General features: G+C 43.1%; 1 protein-coding gene across 1 annotated transcript in view; it reads right to left on the bottom strand.

Annotated features, from left to right (window-relative positions):
- Window positions 1–14,561, bottom strand: part of LOC105287577 — a 107,886-nt gene that overhangs the window by 90,032 nt on the left and 3,293 nt on the right. The window lies entirely within an intron of this gene.

Here is a 14,561-nt window from a genome sequence, read left to right as displayed (position 1 = left end):
ATTCACTTTAATCACCACGCGCTGCCGTGCCGTCTCGCGCGTCGTTACCCTCGAACGATTATGAATGAAAATCGTCAGCGTCCTCCTCGTTTCCGGCGTCGATCGTGCATGTGCACGATGTGCGTCACAAGGAAGAGTGCGTTACTCGTTACACGCCTCGTGTACGTTCGTTTTCGGAGCAGGACACCAGATTCGCTATGCGACGCGTGTGCATGACACAAGACCTGAAAAGATTTTCCGATTGAAGGCGCGAGCCGATCATCGTCCGGTCGATCGGTCAGACACGGACAGGTGCAAAAGACACGCGTGAGAAGGTGAAACGACGAGCGGACGAGCTGTGCTCGCATTCGCACCTGACACGGTGCGACACGGCTCGCGGCTCGCGAGAAACTGGCGGGCCGTGCGCCAACGCAAACTCACCCAAGTCTCTCTCTCTCTCTCTCTTTCTCGCCGCCCCTTTAGAACCAACGGCACCGACCGACGAACCTTCCGTCCGTCCGACCGACCGATCGACCGATCGACCAACCGACCGACCGACCGACCGAACGAACCGAATCGCCGTGGAGGAGCAGGTACCAACAGCACCATCCTGGTCGGTCCCTTCCCGTTGTACCCGCGCCGCCGCAGCCACCAACTGCCACCCCTATCCTCGTACGACCTTTTGACGTGCATCCCCATTTACCCCCGGACTTATTCCAGGTCCGGATCGACGCGGTCTGAACCCCGTCGTACAACAACAACAATGGCGGCGACAATGAATCCTGGCACCTGTCAGACGCTTTTCTTCTTGCATACTTTGTCACACTTAATACCTTTCTTCCGGGTCGGTCCCATCTCGGCCTCGAGCGAGCGTTTTTATTGTGCGCTCAGGATATCAGTGGAATAACATGATAGTTTATTGAAAGTTCATTGTGAGAAGCATGTCGAAGAATTTTAAAGTGATAAACTCCGGAGGAGGTCCTCTGGAGAAATATTACAGGCGTCGAGCTCGTCAGGCTCAGGTATTTCGGCGGAGAAACGTTACTGCACCTAAGAAACGGATATCGATAACTGTTGACACGATGTTTTACTACAATTCATTGTTTTTAATGTCATTAATAATGAAAAGGTTGACGGAAACCTGAGTGTAACGTATTTTCAGTGATGCAACCTGAGTCTTAGTTTGTTACTTTAGTTTGTTTAACATTGTAACAAATTGGAGATTTCCAGCTCTCTCACCTTGGGAGAATTGTAATTTCCTGCGACCCTCTTAATACTAGCATCAATCCGTGCTATCGGATTTAGTACTTAAATCTTAATCTTAAGGTCGTATCTAACAGTATCATTGAAGAACATTTCGCTCGAGACAATGCATTTTGACCTACGCCGTGTAGATTAATAGAGTCGTCAACAAGGGATATTTTTCTCTCGTTTTACGGCATTCGAAGAACATTCTTGAGCATTTTCTTGAATCATCCTTCACATCTTGTCTTTTTTTGCGTCTATTTCCGCATTATAAATAAAATAGCAAAATGTACATTTCATATATTTCATGTAAAGCGGTCCCGACAGTAACGCAAAATTATTTGCTTTAACGCAGATGAGATGATGACGTCAGGACGTTATATAGGTTTATAGAACGCGAACTCTCCGAAGAGAGCACGAGCGCGCGCAGCGAGCATGCGTCAAGCTTGCAACACGTACGCGGATTGAAAACGCGCAAAATGAGAGACATCAGTCGATTATTGCGTCACACTTATTAGCATACGCGATGCTAATTAACCACGTGCATTTTCCAGAATTCCTCGTGCGTGTTTGTTCAGACAATTACGGCAGATCTAGCCAAAGAAATGCCAGGAGTCAAGTAGCAGCACGATTGCGACGGTTGCGACGCGTACATCGATCGATAAGCAAAGTCATTTATTATACTCCGTACAATCATTTATTATAATAGCATGACTAATCGTTTATTTATTTGCGACGATAAACTCGCGAGCGTGTCGGATCGCTTCGATCGTAATCACGTGATTTATCTCGCCGCCGAGACACTCCCTCCGTTTAACAGTTTTTCCGTCACTATCGAAACGCGCGTCTCGGCGCTTATCGGCGTGATAAATTATTGATAATACGCGCACATCATCAATTATTAAAGATCAAGGAATTAGTTTCGGAAGAAATCACGCGAGCTGAATCGAGTAATTCGATTGGCGAGTGATCAAATCACGGGCTCATTCCGGATCAAAGCAGAGCGTTCTCGTTCGCTTTCGGCGTTCTCGTGAGATAACGAGGGTAAAACGTGCACATTAAGAAGAACTGGGGAACTAATTGCCCGCGTCGGCGGAGGGTCACTCGACATCCGCGAAATAATCAACGGGTCTAGACACGACCTGCGAGTAAAAGCAGTCAACGTGGATAATGACAGTGCGAGCACGCCACGAATACTAGACGAATCTCGCAACAATTAACGCGCAGCTGATGCGCGAGAAGCGGGAATTCGGCTTTTGTGTTCGTCACAGATTATTACAATTTGTCTGGCAGGCCACGGAGGAGCAGAGGAGACGCACGCGTGTAACGGCTCCGTCTTTTTCGCGTGAACCCGCGAGCCTTCTTTCCTCGATTCCGACGAGAGGAACCGTTCCCGCGCGCTCATTCCTCACGTCTGTCCGTCTCGATTTGCGAACAAAAGGCAGGCAGGGATTACGAACAATAAGAGAATCCCGGCGTGTTTCCGCGCTACGATTCGGCTTCACGCCTCGCGAAGTTTAATCCGCGTCGCCTATGGATCTTTCTCTCTCTCTCTCTCTCTCTCTCTCTCCCTCTCTCTCTCTCTCTCTTTCTTCCCCTGCATGTCGCTGACGTCATAGCCATCGTCGATGCGGAATCGCGGAAAGGAAAACTTATGGTAATTTTAACAGAGATGCTCAGTCGATACAAAGTTTCTCCTTTTAACGTTCATTCGTCCGCGATCGCGCATCGAGCGCGCATCTTCGTTCTTCCCAGCTCGCTGGGAAATTCCGAGTAGATCTCTCACGCGATTTTCCACCGGTGCGATGCTCCACGAGAAGGTTCTACTTGTGCTTGATAAAAGTTTCGTTCGCAGGTACCGAGATCACACGTGCATGATTTGCGACGATTCGCGAATGCGGCCGTCGCACAGTGGGCTAAACTCGAAAAAAGCTGGCCAAAAGTAATAACTCGAAAACATGACGTTTTAGAAAAAAATGTTTCAAATAAAAGTTATAGAGTTTTAAATCAGGTGTTAGATAATAATACTAGTATGACCTTGAATAGCGTTGCCAAGGTCACGCAAAGGTCACCTTGAATTTTTTAAATGGGAACCTCCAGTTTTCATTAGATATTTTTGTAGCTTACCTCAAGAGCTTTTCAGAACACTATAACAAAGTATTTATCCGTTAAATACTTCGAAGTTATGAAGCTTGAAAGTTACAGTCGCTACCGCGCCGCGTCGTACGTTTCGCGGCATTTAAAAATTTCACGGTGATCTGTACATGATCTTGACAACACTATCAAGGTCATACTGGTATTGCTATGTAATGCTTCACTTAAAAACCTACAACTTTCATTTCAAACATTTTTTACCAAAACGCCAAATTTTCGAGTTATTACGATATGAAAATTAAATAAAATGAAACATCCTGTATATAACGCAAAGGTGTGCGTTGGTGTGCACAATTCAAACGGAAGTACTTAGTTTGAATCCTACACAAGATGATAAAACAAGAATCCCAAACAGCCTTTTACAGCTATTTAAAAAAAATGATATTGAACTTTACTTCTTTCTTATATTTTAAGAAACCAAAAACTTAGATTAACACAAATTGATGAACAAACATTTTTAATGGTTATAACTGTTTGGGAAAAGAGTTTCAATTCTATTTATAGAGTAAAAAGCAAAATTACTTGCATCCGTATACAAGAATGTAAGCTGTAGCCTATACTCATTCATAATTCGTTTTTCGGAACATTAACGCGTTGCCTCCTATTAATTGTTGATTAATGGAAAGGAAATTTTTCCTACGAAACTCCATTCACATTTTTGAAAATACTGATATCCATGAATCAAAAAAGGTCGAAATGCACAGATTTCCAAGAGTTGAAAAAATTCGACTTTTGGCCAATTTTTTTCGATTCTAGCCCACTGTGCGTCGGTGCGAGGCGAAACGTGCACGACGAGTCCTCTCTCGAATCGGACGATACGAAATTTTATTACGTTGCTCTTATTCTCGCAGGAGACGTCGAGTTATTTGGATCGCCATTGTCGCGGAATTCGCGGAAGAATCGTGAATGATCGCGAAGGTGACGCGCGCAGGTATGCGTTGGCTGACTGACGGGGAGACAATTGCATCCGCGGCGAAATAGAGCGATGACAGATACGACAGGGAGATAGGAAAGGAGAAGCAAACTGAACTGCATTCTGTATTCGACGTACGATTTTCGTGGTGGAAACGATTTTCCCGGTGGCAAGTACGGTCGACCCTCTTTTCGGAAGAACGAAACGGTGCGCGCGATTCAGGCGTGGTATTCGTCTCGTCGTTTATTCCGCACGCGCCGAAAATAAAGGGTCAGGGCGAGCAAACGGCTTAAATTCAGCAATCAATAGCGTAGTACACGTATACGCAATATATATATATATATAACGCATTCATGGTTGCTGCGCGCCGTATCTTACGCTGTTACATCACATCTTGCAATAAAAATAGTATAATAAAATAGTATAACGTATGAAGAACGTTACTTGTTTTAATACGACTCATGAAATTAAATCTCGTCGCAATGCAGATGTTGCATACACGAACACTAATGATAAAATAACTTATAATATAATATATTGTATTATTCATATTATTATATTCGTAATATTACATGAAATTATCAACAATTTTGCAGCATTATGCGTTTGTAACATTTGCGTTATTATTCTCGAATCTAACCAAAGCGTCCAATTGCAAATATTCAGTTTCAGCTATTGTAGTTTTAACAGACACGCTAAACAGGTGCCCTCAAAGAGAACTGATTTAATTGAGGTATTCTCGTCAATCAAATCAATTTTATAAATAAAGTTGTGCATCAGGATTGAGATTCTCGGTACATCGACGCGAATCAATTTTACCGTCAAAAATAGATATTTCACCCGCTATCCTTGCGTCAGTCAGTGTGGTTCGTCCATAAATTACGTATTCATGATCGTAGGAGTTGAGACATCAGACGCGACCGTTATGCAAACAATGGGTATCGGCTGCGTGAAATAAAATACACGATGGATGTCGTGTCGATGGATGACGTAAAGTTATTCAGTTCGCCGCGGCCGGATCGCGTCGCGTCGCGTCTGAAATTCACCTCGATGCATAAAGTCTCCCCTCGAATCTCCCAACGGCGGATACATTTTACTTATACTTTATTCTTCGTCGAAAGTTCTTCACTCGCGACTTCTGTTTCTTTTTTGTTCCGTTTTTCCCGTGTGAGGAAAGGAGAGAACGTGATAGAGATCCTTATGCCGTTCGACGGGTCTTCCGAATTACTGTCCGTGATTATTCGGGAAAAGGGACGTTTTCCCCGGTCGCGACGGTGGCGTAAATTCGTTTTTCTAATCACGCGGAAGTTGGGAATTTCATTCGAATTAGCCGAGTGAAATGGAGGCGGACGTGCTGCAGAACTTTTACGACCAGCGCGCTCGCCCAGTTCGCTCGCGCACTTGAAAAGGGGAATGGCTACGGTTTCAGGGACGTGACTCATCGTGACAAGGGGTTGCTCCCTTGATCTTCCGAGTTTCCCGATTCCTTCCGCTTGCCTTCTTCGCGTGATCCGCTGCTTGATTTTACAATGTTCGCCATTTACGCGCGACACGTCAGTATACACAGTCCGCGATAGATTCTATCCGCAAATCGATATAATGCCTCTAGCAAATGTGACAATTGCACATGCGAACGCTAATAATAAATTTAAATTTTAATGAATGATTCGATATATTCATGTGGTCACAACGTTATGATGGCACAATGCGATATGACCTTTATCAGTTATTTATATTTGGTCACTTTTAATTAACTGATTTCAACTGTATTTGATCTAGAATACAGGGTGAGGTACCTAAAACAGGCCACCTGAATATCTCGGCTGTTATTGGTGATAGAAAAAAATATGTCAGACCAAACTTGCATAGTTTCGAGGGACACATAATTTGTTCTAAATAGTTTTTTATTAGGTGGACGCGTAGAGGTCATATGAAGGTCAACTTCGTTTTTTTAAATGGTATATATTTTTTTACGTACCATCTAGTAGAGCGTTAGAAATTTTTTCTTTTCCGAGAAGTTCTGAGTTGATGATATCATTATTTTTTATATTGCCTAGAGTTCTCTGCTATTGAAAATACCGTAAATTCAGAAATGAAAAAGTTCTAGCCCTTAGAAATTTTTTCTTTTCCGAGAAGTTCTGAGTTGTTGTTATAATTATTTTTTATATTGTCTAGAGTTCTCTGCTATTGAAAATACCGTAAACTCAGAAATGAAAAAATTCTAGCCCTTAGAAATTTTTTCTTTTCCGAGAAGTTCTGAGTTGTTCATATCATTATTTCTTATATTGCCTAGAGTTCTCTGATATTGAAAATACCGTAAACTCAGAAATGAAAAAGTTCTAGTACTTAGAAATTTTAGCCTTCAGTGACCTTGAATGATTTTGACCCGTAGATCAATGTGCGCTTCAAACGTTCTACTAGATGGTACGTAAAAAAACATATCATACCATTTAAAAAAACGAAGTTGACCTTCATATGACCTCTACGCGTCCACCTAATAAAAAACTATTTAGAACAAATTATGTGTCCCTCGAAACCATGCAAGTTTGGTCTGACACATTTTTTTCTATCACCAATAACAGCCGAGATATTTAGGTGGCCTGTTTTAGGTGCCTCACCCTGTATATTAACCGCGCGGTATGTATTTTTCACTTTGCTCTGCTTCATCATACAGGAAGTTTGTTCTTTTATTATTACAGAATACGATACGTCAATAAGCATACGGTTCTTTAAAGCGCCGTGCGATTCACATGACGCTCGAGCACGGGAATTAATTCCTTTAATATAAATGATACCACTATTAATGTCACTCGCGCTTTGTAAGCGCAATGGGCCATGATATCCGGTGGACATTCGCGTGCGCATCACCGGGCTGCGTTGTTTCGACATGCAAGTAATAAAAGCTTTATAGCCATCACGTTGTAACACGCGCGCGTTTACGGCTCGTCGAGCGCGGGCCAATGTCTCCTTTCGGAAAGGTGCACTGCGCGCTGTAGTTTCTGAAGCTCCATTATCCCCGTGGCCCCGGTGTGATACCTTCGAATTTCGGAGCATTTACTCGAACACATGGAACTACATTTACGACTGACTGCATTCTGTAGACACGACATTGATCGAAACAGGTTTCGATGTTCAGAAATCCCGATCATTTGAGAGCTGCGGAATAAAGACGCAATTAAGAAAGAACTATACGCCATTATTGAATAAAAATTTGCTTGCGTGGATTTGTTGTACGCATTAAATGTGTGTATATCAATATGCAACATTTTATGCTAATTTTAATTTTTAATTTTTAATTAAATATCCAATTTGTAAAAATGTATATTTTAATTCAATGATTAGTATTTTTGTTAGTTTAATACAGGCGATATTTTTAATTACTAATTACGTGATTCGTTAGAATTCGCTGTGTATCGAATATTTTGCATACAATCCTTCAAAATGTCGAACGTGACTCTCGCAAAATTTCCGAGACGAAATTTGCAGCACGATTATGCGCAGGTATTCTGTTCGTTTGTGGTGCATATGCGACGCGATGTCAGCGACATATGCAAGCGCTTGGGTTACAGCTTGTGTTTCAGCGTCTACGCGGTTGCCTGCGGTCGATTCGTGTATCTACAATTCATCCAGAGGGATGGATGTCGCATTATGTAATCGGCATAATGTACCATGCCGAGATTGCATGATCCAGTGTAGCGCTTCACTATCGTTACCGATTTGAGATACCCGCGAAACCGCGATTTTAACTTCGGCAAATATTTGCTACGATAATCGCGCCTGCATCGCTCGCGCGAGCGAGCGAGAAAAAGATTTTCGTCGCAGAAAATTCCAATGTTCTTAACGAGATGCCTTACTCTCCCTCTACTAGTATTCGTATTTGCCCCGAGCGATTTTGCGAAAATACCTCCCGTAAAACGACAATTTAAGTTCACAATTTCACAATCACTTAGGCGTCGCTTCTCTCCTCCGGGAACTTTCTCGCGGCTAACTCTCGCTGAGCTACTTTCCTGCTACTATTACTGGCTACTCTTCCGAGTATATAATATTTCCGCGAATTGTTGCCGCGAGCTCTGCCGGGCTGCAAAATCCTCGATGCTTTAACTGCGCTTGCAATGGCATAAATCATAAGTTGCAAAACTGGATAGTTTTATTTTCTCTCTTTGTCCATCGTGTTTTCTCTCTCTTTCTCTCTATTTTCCTCTCTTGTGATGCAACTCGATTGAATAAATCGACCGACGAACATTCAATCGCAGAATGACAAGCGAACGCATTGCGTGTCATTTTTTATCGCTGAATAATTACTGTACATTCGAATGATTGCGCGTGATCGAGCATATAAATAAAACGGGCTTTACATACCGGCCGTGATCTCTGCTATTCGAGAGCGGTATTCATTGCGTTGCATCGTTGTAATTCATTACAGCGATGCATGTGCGCACGATGTGCAGCTTTGTCGCTCGCCGAACGAGTGGACAAACGAATACAACCGCGAAGGAAGAACATGGTGAGCGCTAAAGCGGTAATTCTTTCCCGGCATTTTTAAATAGGACTACCGCCAACAATACGCCACACTGTGTGTGACGACAGCAAGAAAATGAATCGATAATTCTGCCGTCATGCGACGTCCTCGATTTCAAAAGTGAACTTGTCTTACACGTATCGAAAACACATTGCAGCTTGGTGCATCGTTGCGTCGCTACGAGTGTGTTATTATTTTCTTGTGAAAAAGAGTGTCTGAAAAAAAAAGTTTTGATCAATTTTTTGCATCCTCGTAAACTCACGGATAATTTATGTCTTTTGACATGTTTGTGGAGATACAGAGACCGAAAGAGAGAAAGAGAATTTATCATTTTTATTAAAATGAAATGCTAACTTTGCTAGTGGTATTGCTTAAAATAAAACTGTTCCTGTTTACGTAAATACATTCCCTCTGTTATCAGTTATATCATCCATTATTCGATTTCGTATTTGTTCAGTTTTATCATTTATTCAAATACAAATAAATTCTTTGCATTTATTTTGCCTTTGTTTTGCGAAGATTTTAATTAAAAACTTCGCGCAAAACTTTTACGATCGAACAACACGAAATATAGATATTATGTTTACGGAATAGTTAATTATCGTTTTGCTCAAGATTCGAGAGCTATTCGAGAACTTTTCTCCAGGAGAAAATAAATATAGAAAGCTCGACATATAGTTTATTTTTCGTTGTTGATCATAGTACATATTTATTATATAATCATTCGATACGAAATATTATTTATTCGATTGACTGACTTGGCGTGTCAAGATCGGATTGGATAAAGATGACATTTCGGTGCATCTTATCGGTGTTCATCTGGAGTTGATCATAAACTCAAACAACTTCGGCGTTTCGAAAATCGAACTCTCGTGTCGGGTCAAATATCGCGAAATTGCTGCGAAAACTGGTTTCGAATCGTCGTTTTAATTTTTGCCAGTTCTTTAATTTGTTGTATATAAAATCTGTACAAACAGTCCTTAGATGAAATTGGTCTGCAATGCATAACGGTATGCGCAAACATTCCAGCATCTCGTTTCCGATGGCGAACTGTATCGATTGCATTCGTAAGTAACCGCGAGCAAGTAATTTATGATTTATGCCACGCGTAACGAAATTGCGGAAATAATTCACGATTTAAATAATTCATTTCAATCATGAGATAATCCACGGTATATTTTATTATCCGGGGTACATCGTACTCTTTTCTAGTGCCACTGAAAATGAAACAGGGGATATTTTAAATCGATATATCCGTAAATTTCACTGCGCGAGATCCACGTGCGATATTCCGACTAACTGCGAGCGTGGTGGAGCGGAAAGTAGCGATATACAGGTGATCGTTTACGTTAATTGTCACGTGTAATACTCGCAGTGTAATGGAACCGTGTTTGACGTAGTTTACCGTGCGATCTGTGCATTTAGTAGCGAGAGCGGATGCGCGAAAGTGCTTTCCGTGTTATTCTTTCCGCCCTTATTTCCCTCCATCGCGCACTCTATTATTTGTGCACGGCAGATGTCTCGTATGAAATGCCACTTTGTTCGAATACAATTTAATATTCCGCGAGCGGACAATTGCGTAATTGCGCGGGAACAGTTGTTTCCAATCTGTCCTTTTTTGCCGCAGAATCGTCCATTCGTCCGAGCGCCCGTTAAATTTTGCCGTGAGAAACCAATATCGCGTAACAGCTCCACGCGGAGCATTTCAATTTTTCACGGTGCACCTCAACTGCGAAGTATAATCGAATTGAGGTTTAACTCACCTCCTCCGGAAAAAAAGTTTGTAGCTTACACACGTGGACGACCTTTTTCCACGTGACTCCCCATGGAGATAAAGTAATCCGTTAAAAAATTACTTTTGCAAGCTCAACAGCAGAAATGTCAATCTTTATTTCTCCAACTTTTTGCACTCCCGAAAATGACTTTCTGAAATTAATGTATTTGAGAAAAACAATCGCGTACTCCTGAATGAAAAGAACGGCGACGGCAAGTATCACTTAAAGTGTATCTATTAAAGTGTATGTAATTTGCAAAATGGGCGGAAAGAATGGATAAACGTCGCCTTGTTTATTTATTTGTCGTACATTTCGAGACAGGAAAGTTTTATTATACACATGCACTCTTGGCACGATGAAGTAATGTTTACGCTCTAGCGGAGTTACAAATAACGGAACGGTGGTCGGGAAAGGCGACAGTTTGGCGAAGCAGTGTTTGCACTTCGGCTTATAAAGTTGCTTTCCCGCAAGCACGTGCGCGCGCGCGTGGAATAGTGCCGTCTTTTATGTATCTTTCGTCAAAAAAGCGCGAAGCAACGTCGCCGCGAGGTAGTTCGGCGATAATGTAATTGCACGTCCCTTAATGTAACTTTTGCATCAGGCCGTAATTGAACTTTGATACAACGGGACTCTCAGGCAAGTTCTCGCAGATTCCGGATTCCGGAAGTTTGTCGTCTCCGTCCTTTATTAAAGCGTTCGACGAGGACCGGGAAACTCGTTACGTCGTCGCGGTTGTCGCGCAAACGATTGACGTCATCGACGTAACGGCTTCGTGGCAAACGGAAAGATATTCCCAGGTCGAATCCCCAGGTGAAGAGAACGTCGATTCGCGATGATGGGATAATGGAGGCAAGGAAGCGTCACCTCGCCATTCCGATAAATGCAACGCCGCCACCTTTGAATGAATCGTACGAAAAGCGCTGACGCATTCGCACGCGTGAATCTGGCGGGCGTTTATACGCGATCAACTGCGATTATACCGTTGTAACGTCGCGCGTGTGTACACGTATGCAACGAACACCGTGTGTACATGCGGTGACGCGAAGGGTTGCTTTAGCGGTTTAACTGATCAAAGAGCGCCAGCGAGAGGGATGGAGATGCTCGTTAAGCTCTCCTTATCGCGTGGAAGGCTCTTTGACGCAGTCGTTGTGTTCGTCGAGAACACGAAAGCCGAGAAAGCCGGCGATTTTTCCCCCTGGTTCCGTTTCCGCTTGCATTATCCTGGCCGATTATATTATCGCGAATACCGGCGACGCGACGTAGGCGCTCTAAATTGATCTCGACTTTGGCGAGATCCTCCGAGGATGTATCCGGTGTGTCGAAAGATTTTGATTTTATATATACGTACGTATTTCACCTACGTGCACACGTTTATGCATCGCGTGGTTACGTATCGGGACGCGAATAGATGGAAAGAGGGACGCAGTTTATCGCGTGAAAGACGACGATGTCGCTAGCCAATTGTCTATCTGCCAGCGTCACAAAGCATCGTTTAGTGCCTTGCAACAAGTCCGTTGATATTTGGGAGTTCGCTTCGATAGGTACATCAGCTTGGAGTATTTCGTGACAAGGTCGCCGACTGCACGAATTGCACCTTTCGTATCGCACTGCGTGAAACGCGGTCATTTCCGCGCTCGGGTTGATTCGGATTTTACAAGTCCGATCGGCCGTAACGAGAAAATAATTGCACATCGACAGACGTGACGGGCATGTCAAGCTCCCGTGTCGCAAGCACGGCGGAAGTGGTCGCCTGATTGTCCCGCGTGTTCCGGTGGGTGAAAACCTGCCATTCGTGCTGACGTCGTTCGCGACATCAAGCTTATTGTTCATTTTATTATTGTTCATTTAGCCTGCACTTCTACGTTGAAGTTATGTATGTACTTTTACACGCGCGATTGGATACCGAAAACACGCTGCACTTGATCGCTGCATTCGATTGGATTTACCTGCTATTGCTACCGGAAACGAACGCGCGCACGTGATTTCCGGTGTTCGCGCGATTGTTCCACCCGTCCGTAAATCTCCTGAGAATTCTTGGTTCTCTTTGGCGCTTCTTACGAGGGGCTAGTAGCGGAAATGTTGCCGCGCGCGTGTCGACTTCCGCTCCGCGCGTTTGTACGTCCCGTGATTCGGCGAGAAGGGAGAACGGAAGATGTTTTACCTCGCGTTAGCGATCGCCGGACATTCCACGTTTCTGTCCTTTTATTTACGTATGCAAATGCCCGGAAGCAACCGTGATGCGTTTTAATTAAGACATCTCGCCGGAATTTCAGGCGCGATAATTTCCCCGAAGCGGAAAAGGATTATTTGATAAACGTGCAATTTATTTCATTCAACTGTACACGTTCCAGGATAATATTGATTTATTAGCATATCGAGTTATTGCTGCACTACCAGCAGTGTACATTTATGAAATTATTATTAAATTTAATTTATGCAGCGATATTCTCTCTCTCTCTCCTTTCTATTAAATTTTCATCCGAAATATGTTAATTGTGTCATTCAAATTATACACGACCTGTGCGAAAATCGCCGAGTTTGGCACAGCTCTTAATTAATGAAATAAATGAGACTCAATGAGAAACGAGAAAACATTGCGATGCGCAATATTTTCTCGCAAAATACACAAGTTCATCAGCAAGTAAATGAGAGTAATTATTTATCAGAATTACAAATGTACGTCGCGAAAGTTTTTAAGCTTGATACGATTGATATATTGGATTATAAAATGCATGATATATTGTTGAAAATTGAACGAGACGTTTGCGATGGAGAAATATAATTGCAGCAGAACGATCGTAATAATCTCTTGATAGCAGGCAATGAGTACGTCTCTTTCGGACGAGCGCGAATTGAAATATTCATTTCGCCGAAGAACGCAGCTGACTGGATGCTGCGCTGCTTTCAGATTGAAACTCAAAGCGGCCTATGAGTCAAAAGATCGCATATCTACGCCACGTTTCTTCGTCGTAGTGACGAGACAACTCACGCGAGAACGGAGAGCGGACACGGGACTCGGCGCAAAAGCACGCTTTCTTCGTGATTCCCATAAACCCGGGAGCCTTGCCGAACTTTTCAAGCCAAAAGTTTCAAAGTTTACGTAAGGCCTCTGAGAAGTGACAATGCCCCAGGGAAGTTTTCGAAGTATCCGGTCGATATTTCTCCTTGGACGTCGAGTCTCTGTCCGAGAATCCGGGGGAAGGTCGCGTTTTATAATTCACGAAAGTTAAAAGTTAATGATTGGGTAAATCTCGCCGCGAACAAGGCGAGATTTACCCAACGACAAGACGTGGCTGGTGACATTTCAATGATACGGGTGCATTTAACATTTCCATTTGACGTGACTGACGAGTTGCTACCTCGACTGTTGAAATTATTTTCAGCGTTCGTTTGCTACGAGCATCTGACTAACGAGCATTCACGACGATACATTTACTCGCGAATTGCTGGATAAAATAATTACGATGTATGTATAGAATTTCGCGTCGCTTTCCGTGTAACGAAGACATTTCTCGCGATTTAGTGTACGGTCAATACCTCTTGTCGCTCAGGTAAATTTAATTACCTACCAGAGGTCCTAGTGTGCGGTGCAAGTGGAAATCTCATCAAAGTTTGAAAGGCTGACAGAACGGATATTGGAAGGCTACGGGCGATCAATCGCGGGAAAATCATAAGAAAATTCATCGAAAGCGAAAACGGTATTTTCCGTGGCACCAGATCGCCTCGTGAAAGGAAGGGAAATTAACTGCCACGAATCTGAAAGATGTCTGGATACTCTGTCAAGTCGCAAGAACAATGTAGATTTTCGATTACTGTAAAATACCTCCGTGACGTACTTATCTAGCCATTGCACGGTTTTATCGTACCGAGAGATATTTATCATACCTATAATATCGCGTGTATTTTGTGCGCTCGATTTCGCTATGATCGCGTGGATTGTGCCGTTATATTAAAAGCTGTTGTCAAACCGTAGGAT

The sequence above is a fragment of the Ooceraea biroi genome, chromosome 5 (assembly GCF_003672135.1).
Source record: "Ooceraea biroi isolate clonal line C1 chromosome 5, Obir_v5.4, whole genome shotgun sequence".
Classification (NCBI taxonomy): Eukaryota; Metazoa; Arthropoda; class Insecta; order Hymenoptera; family Formicidae; genus Ooceraea; species Ooceraea biroi.
The sequence above is the reverse complement of the archived record's forward strand: the minus strand, read 5'-3'. Positions and strand labels throughout refer to the sequence as shown.